The sequence below is a fragment of the Eumetopias jubatus genome, unplaced genomic scaffold (genome assembly GCF_037043125.1).
Source record: "Eumetopias jubatus isolate StellerSeaLion01/CBP00866 unplaced genomic scaffold, mEumJub1_p1.0 scaffold_15, whole genome shotgun sequence".
Taxonomy (NCBI): Eukaryota; Metazoa; Chordata; class Mammalia; order Carnivora; family Otariidae; genus Eumetopias; species Eumetopias jubatus.
Genome location: NW_028274821.1, coordinates 37,915,739 through 37,931,456, shown reverse-complemented (window position 1 = coordinate 37,931,456; position 15,718 = coordinate 37,915,739). Strand labels below are relative to the sequence as shown.

At 32.8% G+C, this 15,718-nt stretch overlaps 1 pseudogene; it reads right to left on the bottom strand.

Annotated features, from left to right (window-relative positions):
• Nucleotides 1-415: 415 nt before the first annotated feature.
• Nucleotides 416-1,066, bottom strand: LOC114212440 (ubiquitin-conjugating enzyme E2 N pseudogene; annotated as a pseudogene).
• Between the last annotated feature and the right edge of the window lie 14,652 nt (nucleotides 1,067-15,718).

The window sequence follows — 15,718 nt, the reverse complement described above, 5'->3', positions numbered from 1 at the left end:
TTTCTTGAAGGAAGGATTCTACACTTGACAGCAAGTCACAATGTTATTAGTGAGGGCTGTGATGTTTGTTTAATGTTCCCATTTTGGTTCAAACAATCAAGCTTGTCCATCTACAGCGTCTAAATAAGGTTAGACTTGGCTAGAGAGCATATTCTAAAGAACTGGTTAGCTGCTTTTAACCAATGCAATTAGATCACCATAAAAAGGGGGAAAGGAGCCCATAAAATTAAAATAAAACTATCTCTCCCCCTCAAAAAAAGTAATAACGAAAAACACCCACACCCCTGCAGCTAACGCTGACAACTACCTTCATTCACAGTGCTTTATACTCAAACCATGATGGGGAAATGAATAAAAGCAGAGAAGGGCCACTGCTTTTAAACATTTCACAACAATCCGGATGGTACTTCTAGCCTCTGCTCATGCTTTACAACACTGAATCAGGACAAGACATAGGTTTGCTAATGTGCATTTAATCACCAAAGGACTGAAGATGTCTGGGCTTTTATTCTGTAATGTTTCTAAGACTGTGTCCATTAAATGCAAACAAAAAAGAAGAAGTCTTGGCAGAACAGGAGAACAGGAGAACTTGATGATCAGATCGATTTTAAATATTATTCATGGCATATAGCCTAGTCCATGCTCTAGTTGTTTCTATGGCTTGGGCTTCGTTGGTCTTCCACTGCTCCGCTACATCATTTGCTAATGGATCATCTGGATTGGGAGCACTTAACAAAGCCTGGATCGATAGCAGAACTGTGCGGATCTGCAGTGCTGGGGACCACTTACCTTTCAAAATATCTAAACATATTCTTCCCAACTTGTCTACATTAGGATGATAAATTTTGGTCATGAAACATACTTTAGGGGCTGCCATCGGGTATTCTTCTGGTAGGAATAATTCAAGCTTCAAAGTCCCTCCCCCAAAGGGGGAATCCTGGGGGCCAGCAATGACCACATGAAAATAACGGGCGTTGCTCTCATCTGGTTCTGCTTTAATGCCAGGAACTGGTTCTGCCAGCAAACGCTGGGTTTCCTTGATAATCCTGCGGGGCAGCCGGGCCATCTTGTCAGATCCTGAGTTCGGCCTCTGGTCTCTACTCCCTCCGCGTAAAAGTCTTAGACTGATGTTAAGGCATATAGCGCAGGTTATTCTGAATATATCCTTCAAGTCCTTTGTCTCCTGTCATTGTCCAATACTTCTTCATATTGATGTCAATTTTAATGATGAGTGAATCAAAGTGGTCTTCTGTAGTTGCACTGACATAATCTAAATTAAATTGGGGGAATGTCTGCAGAAAAGGAGAATTTTGTCTTTTAAACAAATTTCTTTCCTCAATGAAAAATATTTCTCTACATCAAGGAGACATTTCTTACCACTTACATTCTTATCTTCCCTTATTTCATTTTGATTCTATAGGACTTAAAATATATAACTAAATATTCAAAATTCTCACTATAATTACGTATATAATAAAAATAAATCTTGCTTATTCTTCTATAATTGAAGTTTAAAATATCATCCATAACGGTTAAAACTAGCAGCATTCTTAGAGATGCTTGCCATCAGTTCCCTTTCTTTATCTATAAAAGATTAAGTGATTTGACGTTGAACCATCTCCTAGTCTACTACTCTGCTTTGAATATCTATCCAATTAAACCTCATAATACTTACTTGACAAGATATGGATGGCTAGAATATTTTCTAATATAGGAAAATAATTCCAATTTTATTCTTTAAATGTGTATTTAAGCAGGTATATGTGTTCATTGAAGTCACAATTGCAAAGTCACTATGAATTCTAGGTTTAATTAATAAAATCTGTGAGAATGGAGCCCTACAGTTACATTTTTGCAGCATGAGGTACTTGAGTGAAAAGAGCCTTGTGTAATATTGGTAAGTACATTCTAATGCTTATTGTTGGAAAGCGTATTAGGTTGATGAAAAATGTACTTGGTAAAGATATTATCATCATTTGAAAGCACCAAAGAATTCTACATTCAATAGGCATTTTTTTCATGAAATAAGCATAATGCAAAATTGAAAATCTTTAAGAATGTTGTAATGTTAATTTATAAGCAAATTTAATCATAATTTGTAATTGTAAGAAAGTCCATTGTAAAGAAATTTTATAAAGAATTCAGTAGGAAAAGTTTAACAAACTTAAGAATGACTCACATGAAAAGGAGAACTTTTGGTCATCCTGAAATAAAGCATCCTACTCTTCAATACACATATAATTTAACAGAATAAAAGTATGCAAATGGGAGGCAATATATTTATTTTGAGAAAGGTAAAGTTTTAAAATATAATCAAGCCGAAATATTACAAAATGAGTTCTACTGCAACAATATTTTAGGATAATAGCAGAGATGTCAGTTAAGCAATTTGCAAATCATATATTTCCCTGCTGTTTTTGCAAGATTACCTTGTGAATCATCAGAATCCATAACTCTGAAGGCTTTTGATTTACATTTGCCTGAAATGCAAGGCCAGAAAGGACATTGCAGATAAGACAAACAACATAATGATCTAGTAGCTACAATACCAATAAAAAATAAACAAATAGGTCTCTTCTTCCAAAAGGCTGAAGCTGACACTTTACTTTTGCAACCAATAATTCTCTGCAAATATATAGACTCTTTATATAGATTACACTGGAACAGCATTTTTACTCAGGCTTGTTCATGTATTTTATATCCAAAGTGATATTTGAAGCTAAAGGTAGCATGAGAGGGCTTCTTTATCTATGACATTTTCCAGAATCTTTGTAATCTTCCATTCCTGTATTTTTTACCACATTCTATTTCCCTTTTCTCCCTTAATCAAATAGAGTTTTATTTTTTTGTATTCAAACTTACATTCTCACTGGTATTGCTTGCATTACTTGTTTTATCATGTCTTGTACTTTGACCAAGAATAGATAACTAATATTTGCCAGTGCTTTACATGCAGGAACTTTTTATAAGTGATTTTAGATGTATCATGCATTAGTCCTAAAAATAAATCTATATATATTTTTTAAACAAATAAGAAAACAGTTACTGTGGGCTTAAACAACTCTCACTAGGTCATTTGCCCGTAATAAATGGAGCTGGAATTCAAACCATTTGCCTGACTATTTTTGAACCTCTGACTTTCTTACCAGTCCCTCCCTCCACCTTTACTTTGAAAATGCTCCAGGCTTAACCACAAATGTGGCCTTCAGCAACTATGACTTGCACTTTCTAAGTACAGTCTCCCAGGTCACAATTGATTAAACCTCTGTGGATGCCTGCACAAGCTGATTTTCTCTATTGAGTAAAGAAGGCTTACGTGTATTTATGTGTGTATATATGTATGTATGTGTATATTGTGGGTGAGAGAGAAAGGCATTCACAATGTAAGTGCAAAACTACAGAGAGCTGGTCTGAACTGGGAATGTAAGACTGATACATAATCAGAACCAGAGATAAGATAAGAAAAGCCAGATATAGCACCCATATCTTATCAGTTCCAAAACCAAAGCAAGTGTATTTGTACTACTGTGAAGCTTCAAATTGCAATTGGTGTTTGCCCAGCTAATCTCTATAAATGTCTATAAATGTGGAGGTTGGAGCTTCAGTATTTTAGAGTGTGGACTAAGTAGAAAAAGTAAGATGAAAAAGGTGGAGGAACATAAATTTAAATGTATACAAATGGGATCAAACATGAGATACAGAGAACACTGATGGCTCTTCAGTTTTTTCTTTTTTTTTTTAAAGATTTTATTTATTTATTTGACAGAGAGAGAGGTAGCAAGAGCAGGAACACAAGCAGGAGGAGTAGGAGAGGGAGAAGTAGGCTTCCTGCAGAGCAGGAAGCCCAATGCAGGGCTCGATCCTAGGACCCTGGGATCATGACTTGAGCCAAAGGCAGATGCTTAATGACTGAGCCACCCAGGCACACCTCTTCAGTTTTTTCTTAAGCTCCTACAGGGTCAAACTGCCTTACTGCATTTGGGCTGACACAATTATTATCTGAAAATTTTGATAATCCCTATTTGTTTTGTTTACAGTAGTTTGATTATATCCAACAAACATATAAGCTAATAGATAATATTCTCACCTGTAAGATTAGAATAATACTAGCTTTTTCAAAGGATTTTATCAGAATATAATGAGATAAATGAAAAAAATGCCTAATATGTCTATTCCAGAATATTTGACTCCTTTTACCCTATTTCTTTCCTCCCGAATTTTATTTTATGATCTATACAATAATTTTTAAATATTTTTTCTTTCTTAACTATATTAAATTAAAATAATTTCAGATTACAAAAATTTATAAAAATAGTACAAAGACTTCCTATAATCCCTTCACCTAAATTCTTCAAATGTTGACATCTTACATAGTCATAGTACAGTTAGCAAAAAGAGGAAATTAATTTTGCTACAATACTATTAACTAATCTATAGACCTTATTCAAATTTCACTAATTATCCTACTAATGTCCTTTCTCTAGTCTAAGACCCAATCAGGATCCTACCTCATATTTATTGTCATGTTCCTTCAATCTTCTTCTATATGGGAAAACTCAGTTTTCTATGACCTTGGCATATTTTAAGAGAACTACCCAATTATTTTGTAGAATTTATTCTAACTTAGATTTTTTTGATGTTTTGTCAGGATTGGATTCAAGTTATACCCTTTTGATAAGATTACCACTAAATACTATTAAGTATTTAGTAACTCGTAGTAATCTTTTATTTAGTAATAAGAATTACTAAATACTCATATTTTTGGGGAAGAAAACTTTAAGACTCTGCAAATATCTTATATCTTATCATACTCTGCCCCATCAACATTAGCATCCACTGTGATTTTTGTCTATGCAAGTTATTATTGTAGTAATTGCCAAAGATGATTTTCTACTTTTTCTATTTCTATTGGTCTTTATTGGAATTCTACTGTAAGAAAAAGCAGTGTCTTCTACCCAGGGTATTAATTTGCTCAACTGTTTATTTATATTACTATGGAATCATGTATTTATTGTATTCTGTTAACAATTCAGTGGTTTTTTTTTTTTTAAGATTTTATTTATTTATTTGACAGAGAGAGACAGTGAGAGAGGGAACACAAGCAGGGGGAGTGGGAGAGGGAGAAGCAGGCCTCCCGCCGAGCAGAGAGCCGGATGCGGGGCTTGATCCCAGGACCCTGAGATCATGACCTGAGCTGAAGGCAGATGCTTAACAACTGAGCCACCCAGGCGCCCCACAATGTTTTTAATTGTTAAAATTGTCCTAGATTTGGCCCGTGGGAGATTTTTCAAGTTGGTTTCTGTCTTTAGACATGCCAGAATCATTTTTTGAAAATGTAGCTCTTTATTTTCTGGCACTGCTAAACATTACAAGCATATCTTGCTCTGGCATCAGCATTTTTTTAGAGAGTTCTGGTTTATTTCATTGGAAGAATGATATTTAGGGCAACAACTAGTTACTGAGCCTGTTTATTGCTACTGGTTTGCCACTGTTCTAGGATGTCACAATAAATAAATCTAAGATATGTATGTATGTATATACACGTGTGCATATGTGTGTAATATACTCATATATACACACACACCTGTGTCTCTTTCTGTACATCTCCATTTGAGTGTGTGTTAAAAAGTTTATACTGATACCTTAGTTTCCAGCACAATAGCAGACTTCATTTCATCCTTCCCCCATTCCTGTTTGCACCTACTTTCACAGACAGTGATTAACCTGGCTCTGATCATCTACACTATATTTACCTATTTGCTCAATCCCAGAACACGCATAAACTAGTTTCAGAACTACCAACTCATACCTTGTGAAAAACAAATTTACTAACCAGATTACAATATTTGGGTGCAATGTTTTTGTCTTTGGTCTTACTGTATATCAACATATAACTTTTGCTTAAGTTATTCTTACAATTATTTATTCTCTTCATATCCTTCAATATGGTTACATTAATTACTTGTCATGCATATAGGTATGGTGGTTTTACATTTCATTTTTTTTTTTAAGATTTTATTTATTTATTTATTTGTTTGACAGAGAGACACAGCGAGAGAGGGAACACAAGCAGGGGGAGTGGGAGAGGGAGAAGCAGGCTTCCCGCGGAGCGGGGAGCCTGATGCGGGGCTCGATCCCAACACCCTGGGATCATGACCTGAGCCGAAGGCAGACGCTTAATGACTGAGCCACCCAGGCGCCCCTACATTTCATTTTGAGGTATGTAAAACATTGCTGTGATTACAAAAGTCACACTGTACACTATAGAAAGAAATATTTTCCCTCCTCTCCTTAACCATTGTCCTCTTCCTAGTCACCCATTCATTACTTCTCTGTGAGATGTGAGTACTTGTTATTTAATATTTTTTAAAAAGTGATATTCAAGGATGTTGGTATTTTTGTCCTAATCCTTACTACTGTAACTTTCTTAATTCCTGTAGTCCCCCATTTTTGTATTTATCTGTCTGGATTGTCAGTTTTCAATAGTTTAACTCCGAACTATTGCCTTATCAACCATCAAGGAAATATTTTATTTTCCTTTTTCCGCTGCTCTTTTGGTTTCATTAGCTCTAATCCGTCACAATATGTAACATTACATATTAGTCTTTTACTATTATCCACATCTCTTGTTTATGTTTTAGAACTCCATTTTTTATATATTAAAATATTCACCATCACGTTTTTGCTTATGTTTTGCCTATAATCAACCGGTTATAAAAAGCTTATCCTCTAACAAGTTTTTCAAAAGGTCCCTTAGATGCCAAATTTCTGTACACCGGACGTTGTTTCATATGGCTTTCATAAGTGAAGGAGAAGTTAGCTGAGGTATACTTTTTTTTCCAAAAATATTTCTTTGTTGCCTTGATTTGTGTGTTGTTTTGTTTTCCAAAAAACTCTGATACGTTTGTCATTGTAACTCATTTGGTGAAGACGGTTGTGTTGTTCCTGTTTTCTCTACTCTCAAACAGTATTTTCTTGGCTTGTTGCTGATTTTCTAATCTCAGAAGTACATTTGTTACAATTGATGAAACTACATTGACACATCATTACTTGGAATGTACAGCTTGGTGTTGTACATTCCAAGGGTTTTGACAAATGTATAATGACATGAATCTACCACGGTAGTATAGTTTTATCACTCTAAAAATAATGTAGGGTCTGCCTATCCATCTTACCCATGCTCCTTCCTCCAACCCCTAACAAACACTGATGTGTTTACTAAACCATAGTTATGCTTTCTTCAAAATGTAATATAGTTTGAATCATAGAGTAAATAGCTTTTTCAATTGGCTTCTGTCACTTTATAATGTGCTTTTAAGTTTTCTCTGTGTCTTCTAATGGCATGATAATTCATTTATTTTTCTTTTTTTTTGAAGATTTTATTTATCTATTTGACAGAGAGAGACACAGTGAGAGCAGGAACACCAAGCAGGGGGAGTGGGAGAGGGAGAGGGAGAAATGGGCTTCCCCCTGAGCAGGGAGCCCAGTGTGGGACTTAATCCCAGGACCCTGGGATCATGACCTGAGCCAAAGGCAGACGCTTAACCGACTGAGCCGTCCAGGAGCCCCAATTCATTTCTTTTTAGCACTGAATATCCCATCATCGGGTTGTACCACAGTTTATTTATCCATTCACCTGTTGAAGGAAGGTGCCAAGTCATTGTTGCTGAAGGAAAATATGAGTGAAGGTCCTCTTTCTCCACTGTCTTGCTAATGTTATGCCTCAAAATATTTTCTAATTTCACTTGTGATTTATATTTTGACTTGTATGTGATTTTAAGTGTTTGTTGCTTAAATTGTACATATTTATAAATCCCAACTTCCCTTTGCTGTTTGGTATTTATTTCTACTGTTGTCAGAGAATATATTTTTACTTAAATAATTGAAAATTTATTTAGTTTTTCTTTGGCCTAATGTATGTTCAATCATGGAAAACACTACATGTATTTTAGAAGAATGTGTATTCTGATTTTGGATAGAGAGTAAAATACATATATACCTGTTAGGGCTAGTGAGTGGATAATGTTGTTCAAGTGTTAAGTACTTACTTGTTGAACTTCTAATTATTATCCATTACTTAAAAAGAGGTATTTAAATATTCAAGTATTATTGCTGAAATGTCTATTTCTCTCCTAAATTCTGTCAGCTTTTGCTTCATATATTTTAGAATTTTGTTTCATATATTGTTGTTAGGTACACATATATTTATGATATATCTTCCTGATAAATGGACACTTTTATAATTAAACTGTCTTTTTTGTTTCTATTAACAAATTTTGACCTGAAGTATATTTTCCATTACTATTATAGTCATTTCAGCTCTCTTTTGGTTGCTTTTTTCTTAGTAACATTTAGCATGATTTTCTTTTTATCCTATTTGGTCCAAAATCTAAAGTAATCCTCTAAACATATACAGTTTGGAACATGCTTCCTCTTAAGATTCTTATGCCAATTTTTATCATTTAATTGGCATACGCAAATTATATTTAATATAATTACTAATATTATATTAAAACTACCATTTTACTACTGCATATTTTTGTGCCTTTTTTATTCCTCCATTCTCCCATTACCTTCTATTTTGTGATGTAGATATATTCTAGTATACCATTTTTAATGCCTTTGTTTCTATTATATTTTTGAGTTATTTTTCTTAGTTTCTGGCCTAGAAATCACAATTAGCAATTTATGTTGAAATAATCTTATTTGGATTTGCATTTAATTACAGTTAGCAAAAACCTTTGCTTCAGTATACTACTACTCCCTCCTTCATATTTAATTATCTTATGAGTTACATATGTCTTTATATACTATGAGGTTATCAACACTAGTTTTATAATTATTTTATATGCAGTTGTCTTTTTAAAAATATAGAAGAAATAAGTATAAAAGTATAAACATATTTGGGAACTTATCTATGTAGCTAGTTACCTGACTTCCTGATATATCTTCCTGTGTATTCTAGTTATTGTGTAATAGCATTTTATCTCAGCTTGAAAGATCTTCTTTAGTATTTCTTGTAAGGCAGGTATCCATACTTCCTTCTGTCTCTGTGGTTCAGTTTGCTATGTGCAACAAAAATGAAGCAACAGTACAAAGGCTTAACATTTATTATCACTCATTCTTATATTTGGTGCTGCAGAAACAATTCTTATTCTCAGATTTCCCCTGGCTCCATTTTCTATTTTTTAATCCTAAAAAATTTCTTCATAACTTCCAAATCAATAAAGTTTTCTCTTTCCATACTGATTTAATTTTCTTCCTTGGCATGTAGGCATTATCACTGTACCTGTAGGAAACTTTTCTCTAAAGCTTATCTCATTTAGAAGCATTAGGTATTTATATTTCTATCACTCTGTGGGAGAATAAGCACCATTAAGCCATGGACCAAATTAATATTTATATTAGAATGGTGTATAGCATACTGTGGGCACTCGACAATTATTGAATTAATATATAAATTAACATGAGAGAGTTTTGAGACAAATTTTGAGTAAATAATAATAGTATTTCTGTTCTGAACCTCAAAATACTGACAAGTTGTCACAAAATTTACGTATTGAGACTATAATTCATTTAAAATCTAAAAATGTTTAAAAGATTAACACATATACCTACAGATAAGAAATATTATCATTGGTGTTTTTGAAACCAACATCATTTTATGAGTGTCCATCATCAGTCAGGATTTTTGTTTATCTTACTGAAACTTGAGGACACTCAAGGTTGTTATTTGTCCAGAACAGAAGAAAACCACATAAACTTTTCAGGCTAGATAATAAAAAGTGAAAAATAAATAATAAATATCTAAACTAAAGCTAAGCTTTTAAGTTCTTATTTTACCCTAATTATTACATTGTTGCATGAACTAATATCTAATAAGATAGAAAAACGGATTTTCTAAGTGCCAAATGAAAAGCATTCATGTGTCCGACAACATGGTTTCTCCTCCAGACCTTGGATTCTTTCTTTCTTTTTTTTCATATTTGGGTTAGATCCCTAGTGATTATCAGAATAATTAAAGTTTATGTCTGTTTTGAAGGGCAGCTATTAGTAGAAAGCATCATTAAAAATCAAGTGGGCATCTGGAACAGGGCAGAAGTTCAGAAGCATAAAATACACTAGATACTACATCATGAGATGTGGCTGCATGAATAAGTTATTGCCTCTTTAAAAAGTTGATAATTTATTTTCTAGCATATTCTTGGAAAAATATTTTTAAATTATTTTAGAATTAATCTATTTGTTCCAACTAAAATTCTACCACTTATATTGGATCAATTCATTTATCCAGTCTTGATCAAAGTATTCAGATACTATTACAAAGGAAAATGAAAGTGAATAAAAAGTTACTGAATGCAGTAAGTAGAATGAATTCAACTCAATTTTATTGAACAAGGAAATATGATACGTCTTGATATTGAAACCAAATATATTAAGACGGAGATTTATTTATCAAGGAACTTAAATAATACTGAGAGGAAATTTTACCTAAAACATAAAGAAAATTAAATTGCATTATTGTAGGATACATAATTGGAATTTCTCAACCTATAGAGTTGACCTAAAAAAATTATTGAAATGTAATTTTAATTCTGTTTATCTGGGTTGGCTCCTGAAGTCATTAATCATACTTTGATACAAAGAGGTTGAACAATATCATAAGTATATTAAAAAAATAGCAGTTAATATGTATTAGTAGTCAGAAAGATTGCAAAGCTGATTACATCAGCTGTCCCTAAAGAAAGAAAGGATTTCAGTAAGTGCTTTATTTTATGTTGCAATAAAAAAAGAAAATTCCGGTATTAATAAAACTTTTTAAATAAAACTTACTTGTTACAATTCCACCTTGGGTCTGATGCGAGAAGGTTACTAAGAGAACTTGTTGCAATTTTACTTTAATTTGTTTCCCAGGAGAAGCATACATTTCTTCATGGCTTCTCTTTGCCCAAGGTTTTGATTTTCCACTCTTATTCATAAGGCATTAGAATGGACTTGAACCTCCTTTGCATTAGTAGGGGGTAACAAGCAATCTAAAAAGTGAACTTCTACAATGAATTAGATCTCCAGACAACTTGCTCAAGCGACAAGCAGAACGCATTATGTCTGACGTAAGCAGACATATTGAATGAGATAATATGCTTCTACAAAGTTCTGACCGTTTGAACTGACTCTGAACATGTGAGAGATGTAGTTAGAGCAGAGTACACAGATTTGAGTGCATCTGTTTCATAACCAAATCATTCTCTTCTGATCTCTTATACTTTGTTCACCTCAAAAATTCTTCCCAATCTTCTTTCCCATTGTTCCTACAAGGTGAACTTACAAAAAGCATGTGATACTAAGCACTTGATGATGATTTATCTTGACATGACCTCCTTGGTTTATATCAGAGGCCACAATTAGGCACATGTCCCATTGCTTTTCATTTTTTTACCAACCCTACTACATAAAAGGAAATTAATCCTTTAATCTTGGAAAGCAGAACCATTTAATACCTTCCAAGCACTTATATTTACATGATTATTACATTTTATAAGTCCTTTTACTAAACACAATAGCAACTTATAATACCATGTAGGTGCCTATACACATCCCTGAATATTACTATTTTTACCGTTCAAGTATAACGGTAAAATGAATCATTCTCCGACTTTATTTTATCAAATCCTACAAAAGTCTTTGAAACTTCATGTGGTAGTAATATTCAGGGCAAAAATATTAGAGAAATAGTTCCCAGTAGAACACTACTGTTTCCCAATCTCATATATATGAAATGAGAGTGATATAACATTTTACTCTGGATCAGAAATATAATTACTGAATTTAAGAAAAAACACACACAAAAAAAGCAGAGCCTGTGTGTATGAGGACTATTCCAACACAAATGGCAAAGGGCATATGGTCAATCAGGCTACTTAAATAAGATAGAAATATGAAGAAAATTAACTGTAATATTGTAATAATGTATACAACTTCCAATTTACTTCAGTAGTCTTTAAAATTTATTTTTGCTGGTTGAGAAGGATTTCACTGTACTCATGTAAATATAGTAAATAATTAAAAGTCAGATTATTATCTATGCCTTTAAACAGACAAATTGAGTCCAAATATTCATGGCTCTCATCAGAGGACCAAATTTTTCAAACCTATCCAATGTTTGCTTGTAATATTTGAACTTTGTGATCGAGTGCATGTGACTGTGCACTAAATATTCCTCTTGATTGACTAATATCAATGGGTACATTCATAAATTGTACTACCATGAAAAATACTAGTGGCTTTAATATAACATGTTCTATGTACATTTCACATATTGGAAATATTTATATGCAATATTTAGCTACACATACTAAGATTTGGAAATGTTTTAACTCTACAGATTGCGAAAAGTTTAAATATCTACAAAATGATTGATACCTATTAGCTATTTTTATGTTACTAGCTAACATTAAATGCTCCAGAACTGGTAATTTAATACGGGACCTATCTGTAGTTTTACCCAGATTAATCACTTTACCTAATGAAGTTACCTGTGGTTTTAATTAAACCTTTAATGTTAGTGAAAGTTAAGTGAATACTTTTGAAATAAAAGCATGATATGCAAATTTATCTTTAATCACATTTGACAATTTTTTATTTAATTTGTTATAATTCATTTTATGATTCTGTGGCTCTCCTTATTTGTGAAATGCTTGGCTATCAGGCTTTAGAAAAATAAAATTTTTATAGTATTTAATATCTGATAAGCCTGTTAGATACAATTAAATTTTAGAAGATTTGCATAACATATTCTTGAAATGCAAAATAATTTCAAAATTTTTCACACTCCAAATACTAGGATATGCATTGCTTAGTGAATTTTATATGCTTATAATTTAGAAAGAAATATATTTGCCTGTAATATTATATCTTTCCTTAAAAATAAACCAATTTTATAAATCTGTGTTAAAATCTATAATTACAAAATTCATTAAATGTAACATGTTTGATATTACATAATTACAATGGCATATTTTTGTGTCAAATTTTCTAAAATCTGTACATTACTTAGATTAACTAAACTAATAATTTGACATAGTAAGTTATCACAGCTAAATGTTCTTAAATTAGGATCTCATCACTGCATGCAAATATTTAGGAGATATTGCAATACATTTACAAATCCGTGGTTTGTTATATTTTAAGAGATGTGGCTTTCATTTCTTTCTTACTATTGCTTCATAACTTTCTAAAAACTTTTGATCTCTTACTTTAATCCAAGTTTTTTTTCTTGATTTTATTACTGTGATTGTCTTAGTTTATTGTGATGACTTTAATTTTTCTATTTCTTGAGACCTGAGAAAAGATGTTGGTAGTCAGATTATTGCATATAGTTGAATGAGTTATTGCTGCTACTTAATACAAAGATTTTGAAATACGCATTTATACTGCAAGATGTCTGAAAATATTCCTTAACTGTTCATTTAGTGGAGAAAGACATTTAACACCTTAGAAACATAATTTTCCCCTTGTCTCATTTCTCGCACCACTATTTCTTTGTCATTCTCTTGACATTTTCACAAAATATATTCATTGATATTCACTAATGTTTCATTGCTCTATTGATGTACACTCATTAAGTATTTTTAAGAAGTCATTCAACATAAAGCACTGCACAAGTCACTGAGAAAAGAATAATTATTAAAACACTGTCCTGCTCTCAAAAGTTTAGAATGTAGTGGAAGATCATAAATAAGTACAATATATATTCATATTTATCATTACATATGCTGCGAAAACTGTGTCTAAAGAGGACCACCATCAATTTCTTCCCTTCCCTTATCTAAATGCTACTTCTCACAAATAGAGGTAAATTGGGTTTGTCCTCCGCTTGAATGTACTGTAGATTTAGTGACCTTCTTGACCAAAAGAATGTGGAAAAATTCACATTCTGAGACTTCTGAGTCTGAGACTTAAGGCACCTTCCAGGTTTTACCTGGGTCTCTGAGAAAAAGCTGCTGTTAGGTAGGAAACCCAACACCAGATGGCAACATTTTGGGTATGCCCAGAATAACCCTGAGGAAAGATCTTTCTAAGAGAAAGAAAGTTAACCAGGCAGAGCACAGCTTTCCAGCCATCTTAGCTGAAGAATTAAAGATGTGAATGAATATATTCCGCACAACTGAGTCTTCAGATCATTTCCAAGCCCAGCAGCTACTGATGGCAATACACATGGGAAATATTAAAGATCATGTATTTGAGCCCTGTTAAGCTACAGAACTATAAGTAATAATAATATATCTTGTTTTAAACCACTAAGTTTTGGGCTGGTTTGTTATCTTAAAAATACTTAAATAGAAACCATGTGTTTATATTTACATATGTACTGTATAAGAGATATATAACATAGAGAATATGCATTATATAAGATGAACATGTCTCTATATACAGAGCAGTGAAAAAGATACAAAAGGCCTTAGTCAAGCAGATATTTATGAAAAATGGGACTGAAGTGATAGAGCAAAATGAGAGAAAAGGGATGTAAAATCTTTCTCTAAGACTATAAGAATGCTTCAAATTAGGATGCAGTAAATAACTGTGGCAAAAGTACCAGCTGATAACCAAGCTTATTTCTTCTTTCCTCTCCAGTTTTTCTTGGCCTTTGTTGCCAATTATATAGGGCCCTATGATTGTATTTTAGCAAATAAAGTAAGAGCGGAAATGTGTGTGTAAATTCCAAAGCTGGCCTTTGATTTCCATACCATTTTTCCCTCCCTCTCTCCCTCGCTTCCTTCCTTCCTTCCCGCCCCCCTCCCTCCCTCCTTCCTACCTTCTTCCTTCCTTCCTTTTTATCTTCCTTGTCCTTTCTTCTTTCTATCTTTCATCTCTTTTTAAAACAGTTATGCACTGCTCAAAATATATTACATTTCCGGGTGTATTCCTCTGAGTTTCTAATCTAAACTCCATTCTATGGGATAAAATAATTATAAATATCTCTTTCTAAGCTCTGCCATCTTGTTTCCTTTCATTCTTTTTTGCCATTTCTGCCTGTCAATACTATAGGAATTCTAGAATATATTCTGATTATTCAAGCTTCTCTCATTTTATACTTTTTTTTTTAAAGATTTTATTTGAGAGAGAGAGTGAGCGAGTGAGCATGCATGCACAGACGGAGAGGAAGAAGCAGAATCCCCGCTAAGCAGAGAGCCTGAGGTGGGGTTCAATCCTAGGACCCTGAGATCACCATCTGAGCTGAAGGCAGACTCTTAACTGACTGAGCCAACCAGGCACCCTCTCATGATATTCTTGTCTTTCTCCTGTTTTCCTTCTCTTCATCTTTTAAATATTATTTTAATTCGACATCTCAAATTTCTATATTCAAAATTTATTATATTTTCTCAAAGCACCCTGTAATGTTCCTTTACCAAATGGACACACTTCATATATTTATTTGCATAATATTTTTATCCTTTATTAAAATGTATATTCTGTGAGGCTAGGGAAAATTTTTTCTCACAACATAAGCACTTTATAGTTATCAATAAAATTCATTTGAATTTGGTTTCTATTATTTACAGTAAGCTAACCATATTTAATTCAAATGACTAAGATTACATTTCAAGTTTGCATATGTGTTACCAGAACACTCTCTAACCTCCTTTCATAATTATACTTATTCCATTCATTATAAATTGACATATGAAATAGTTAAGTAGAGTGTTCAGCATTTTTAATA